The sequence below is a fragment of the Orycteropus afer genome, unplaced genomic scaffold (genome assembly GCF_000298275.1).
Source record: "Orycteropus afer afer isolate SDZICR_OR568_19922 unplaced genomic scaffold, OryAfe1.0 scaffold00292, whole genome shotgun sequence".
Lineage (NCBI taxonomy): Eukaryota > Metazoa > Chordata > Mammalia > Tubulidentata > Orycteropodidae > Orycteropus > Orycteropus afer.
In genome coordinates, this window is record NW_006921879.1 from 493,626 (window position 1) to 499,048 (window position 5,423).

Below are 5,423 nucleotides of genomic sequence, written 5' to 3' on the forward strand. Positions count from 1 at the left end.
AACAAGTATTGATTTGGGTGAAGGGAAAGGCAATTAAAATAATATATATTTTAAAAATGGAGGTAAGTGTTCTTTACCAATGTTTTATTAGGGACAAGTCTGATATTTTTCTCTTCTCCTGAATTGTCCAAAAATTGTTGGGTCATTTTTACCTCCAGTTTTCTACATTTTCCTGTCCCCAAATGTATACCTTTTAGAACTAGTCTATTTTGTGGCACAATTAAGCCATTTATGGCATAATTAAGCCAGATACAGCAACAGACTTTGAACCAACACTGAAAGAGATTAACCAAAATAGTGCAATCCAACCTTTTTTCTAAATTTTATTTTAGGTTGTTGTTAGGTGCCATCAGGTTGGTCCTGACTCATAGTAACCCAGGATGAAACACTGCCCAGTCTTGTGCCATCCTCACAATTGTCGCCATGGTTGAGCCCATCATCGTAGCCACTTTGCCAACCCATCTCGTTGAAGGTTTTCCCCTTTTTCTCTGACCTCTACTTTACCCAGCAGTGATATTCTTCTCCAGGTATTAGTTCCTTCTGACAACATGACCAAAGTATGAGACATGCAGTCTAGCCATTCTCACTTCTAAGAAGTGTTCTGGCTGTACTTCCCTGTACTTCTTCCAAGACAGACCTGTTCGTTCTTTTAGCAGTCCATGGTACATTCAATATTCATCACCATCACTACAATTCACATGCATCAGTTCTTCTGCAGTCTTCCTTATTCATTGTCCAGCCCTCACATACATATGAGGCTACTGAAAATACCATGGCTTGGGTCACCTTAGTCTTCAAAGTGGTATCTTTTCTCTATAACACTTCAAAGAAGTCTGTTGCAGCAGATTTGCCCAAAGCTTTCATAGGCATTGACTGTGGATCCAAGTGAAATGAAATCCTTTACAGCTTCAATCTTTTCTCCATTTATCATGATGCTTATTGGCTCACTTGGGAGAATTTTATGTTGCAATGTAATCCATACTGAAGGCTGTAGTCTTTGATCTTCATCAGGAAGTGCTTTAAGTCTTTTTCATTTTCAGCAAGCAAGGTTGTGTTATCTACATATTGGAGATTGTTAATGAGTCTGCCTCCAATCTTGATGTTGTGTTCTTCTTCATCTAGTCCAGCTTCTTGGATTCTTTGCTCAACATACAGATTGAATAAGTATGGTGAAAGGATAGAACCCTGATGCATACCTTTCTTGATTTTAAACCATTCAACAAGATGTTCTGTTTGAACAACTGCCTCTTTGTCTTTGTTCACATTCCTCATGAGCACAATTAAGTGTTTTGCAATTCCCATTCTTTGCAATGTTATCCATAATTTATTATTATCCATACAGTCGAATGCCTTTGTGTACTCAATAAAACACAGGAAAATATCTTTCTGGTATTCTTTGCTTTCAGCCAAGATCCGGCTGACATCAGTTCAGCATTGATGTCCCTCATTCCAAATCCTCTTCTGACTCTGGCTTGAATTTCTGGCAGTTCCCTGTCATAGTACTGCTACAACAGTTTTAAAATTATCTTTAGCAAAATTTTACTTGCATGTGATATTAATGACATTGTTCAATATTTTCTGCATTCTGTTGGATCACCTTTCTATGGAATGAACACAAATACAGATCTTTTCCAGTCAGTTGGCCAAGTAGCTGTCTTCCAAATTCCTTGACATAAACAAGTGACCACCTCCAGTACTGCATCTATTTGTTGAAACATTTCAATGAGTATTCGGTCAGTTCCTGGAGTTTTGATTTTCATCAATTCCCTTAGACTTGGACTTCTTCAATATCATTGGTTCTTGATCATATGCTACCTCCTGAAATGGTTGAATGTCAATCAATTCTTTTCGGTACAGTGACTATGTGTATTCCTTCCATCTTCTTTTGATGCTTCCTGCACCATTCAATATTTTGCCCATAGATCCTTCAATATTGCAACTCAAGGCTTGAATTTTTTTTTCAGTTCTTTCAGCTTGAGAAATGAATGACTATGTCCTTCCCCTTTGATATAATACTTTGTCCTCTTAACTTGCCCTTTGAAATCTTTCATTAATTTTAGCTACTCTATGTTTAAGAGCAAGTTTCAGAGTCTCTTCTGACATTCATTTTTGTCTTTTCTTCCTTTCTTGTCTTTATAATGACGTTTTGCTTTCTTCGTGTATGCTGTCCTTGATGTCATCCCAACTCATCTGGTCTTCAGTCATTGGTGTTCAGTGCAATAAATCTACTCTTCAGATAGCCTCTAAATTTAGGTGGGATATACTCAAGGTCATATTTTGGCTCTGTGGACTTGTTTTACTATTCTTCAGTTTAAACTTAAACTTGCGTATGAGTAACTGATGGTCTGTTCCACAGTCAGCTCCTGGCCTTGTTCTGACTGATAATATTGAGCTATTCCATAGTTTCTTTCCATGCATGTATTCGGCTTTGTTCCTGTGTATTCCATCTGGCAAGGTCCACATTTATAGTCACTATTTATGCTGTTGAAAAAAGGTATTTGCAATGAATAACTCATTGGTCTTGCAAAATTCTATCATGTGATCTCTGGCATCATTTCTATCACCAAGGACATATTTTCTAATCACTGATGCTTCTTCTTTGTATAAAACTTTTGCATTCCAATCACTGGTAATTATCAATGCATCTTGATTGCATGTTTGGTCAATTTCAGACTGCAGAAGTTGGTAAAAAATCTTCAATTTCTTCATCTTTGGCTTTAAGTGGTTTGGGCACAAATTTAAATAATAGTGGTATTAACTGGTCTTTTTTGTAGGCGTATGGATATTATTCTGTCATTAACAGCATTGTACTTCAGGGTAGATCCTGAAATGTTCCTTTCGATGATGAATGTGATGCCCTTCCTATTTAATTTGTCATTCCCAGCATAGTAGATCATATGATTATCTGATTCAAAATGGCCAATACCAGTCCATTTCAGCTCACTAATGACTAGGATATCAATCTTTATGAGTTCCATTTCATTTTTGACAACTTCCAATATTCCTAGATTCATACTTTGACATTCCATGTTCTGATTCTGAGTGGATATTTGCAGCTGTTTCTTCTCATTTTGAGTCATCCCACATCAGCAAATGAAAGTCCCAAAAGCTTTACTCCATCTATGTCAGTAAGGTCACTTCTACTTTGAGGAGGCAGTTCTCTCCCAGTTGTATTTGGGGTGCCTTTCAGCCTGAGGGACTCATCTTCCAGCACTATATCACACATTGTTTCCCTGTTATTCATAAGATTTTCAGTGGCCAATTTTTTTTTTTTTTTTCCCTGAAGTGGACCTGGCCTTGTCCTTCTTTCTGGTTTGTCTTAGTTTGACATCTCCACTGAAACCTGTCCACCATGGGTGATCCTGCTGGTATTTGAAATGCCAGTGCCATAGCTTCCAGCATCACAGCAACACACAAGCCACCACAGTATGACAAACTGACAGACTAGTGCTCGTCATCCCAGATAGATAGTACTTAAAAAGCATAATGATCAAGAAGACCTTTTTTACCAGTTAAGCTAAACTATTGTTTGGTTATTAGATGACTTCAGGAGATTTTTTAGTTTAAGGTTTAAAGATTATCTCAGTGCAATAGTATGAGGGTTTCATCCACCCTCCATAGCTCTGGAAAGTCTAGAGTCCATGAAAAGTCAAAATTCTGTTCAGCAGTTCCCCCTTTTTGATCAGAATTCTGCTATGGAATCTTTGATCAAAATGTTCAGTAATGGTAATCAGGTGCCATCCAATTCTTCTGATCTCATGGCAAAGGAGGCAGTTGTTCATGGAGGCAATTAGCTACACATTCTATATCTTCCTTCTATTCCTCACTCTCCTTCTTCTGTTATTCCGGTTGAGTAGAGACTTTTTTTTTTTTTTTTTTTTTGCCTCAAATGGCCACTTGCAAACTTTAAACACCCCAGGAAATGAACTTCAAAGCAAAACAAAAACACTAAATACATTTTTAGGCCAGTTAACTGGGATGTCCCATGAAACCATGACATTAACCTACAAACCAAGGAACCAACTCCTATGAGGTGTTTGGTTGTACATAAGTAAGCAGCCTCAGCAGCTACTTATTATTATTATTTTTTATTTTTTGGTCATTGTTGTAAGTATATCTATCACATATTTTTTGCCACTTCAACTTTTTACATGTGTACAGCTTAACTGACAACAATTACAATAATCAGCTGTGCATAACTAGCCTTAATCAACACAGTATTTTCATTACCTTTTACTCCCATTTTCCCCTTCCCTTTTGCCCTTCGTAATCACTGATAAACTTTGATCTTTGTACATTTGTCTTTTCTTGTTTTATATAACAGAGGTTGAACAATATTTGTCTTTTTGTGATTGACTTAGTTCACTAAGCATAATGTCTTCCAGCTTTATACATGTTATAATATGCATATTACCACATTTTGTTTGGCCTTTCTGCTGTTGATGGGATTTAAGTTGTTTCCACTTTTTGGTTATTGTGAATAGTGCTGCAATGAACATTGGTGTACATGTCTCTGTCTGAGACTCTGCTTTCAAGTCTTATGTTTATATACCTAGGAGTTGAATTTCTGAGTCATATAGTAGCTCCATTTTTAGTTTTTTGAGGAAACACCACACTGTTTCCCACAATATCTGTACCATTTTACATTCACATCAGCAATGGATAAGGGTTCCAAATTCCCCCACATCTTTATCTACATTTGCTATTTTCTGTTTGTTTGTTTGTTTATCTTAGTCATTGTATTGGAAGTGAAATGATATCTCATTGTAATTTTGATTTGGATCTCTCTGATGGCTAATGACACAGAACATGTTTCATGTGTCTGGTGGGCATTTGAATGCTTCTTTGGTAAAACGTCTCTTTAAGTCCTTTGTCCATTTTATGATTGAGTTATTTGTCCATTTGTTATTAAGTTACTGGAGTTTTATATGTATTTTGGTTTATATATAAATCCTCTTTTGGATACATAGTTTCTAAACATATTCTCCTAGTTAGTCTTTTAAATTTTTTGGTAAAGTATTTAGAGGAGCAAAAGTTTTTAATTTTATGAGGTCCTATTTATTTATTGGGTTATAAGTGGCAACCATTTTGGATTTTAAAGTGATAGCATTTTCATTCAGATTCCAGGGACCTAAGAACAGGCAGGGAGGCGGGAAGCAGGGAGAGGACAGAAAAGGAAAAGGGGACTGGAACAGATCAAGGAGTCAACTTCAGGAACCCAGGTGTAGAGAGGGTCTGGCGAGGCCTGGGTTCTGCGCATATGCAAGTTCAACTTGAAGTTAAAGACAATTAAAACAAGTCCACGAGAGCCAAAATATGATCTAGAATATATCCCTCCTGAATTTAGAGACCATCTAAAGAATAGATTTGATGCATTGAACACCAATGACTGGAAACCAGATGAATTGTGGGATGACATCAAG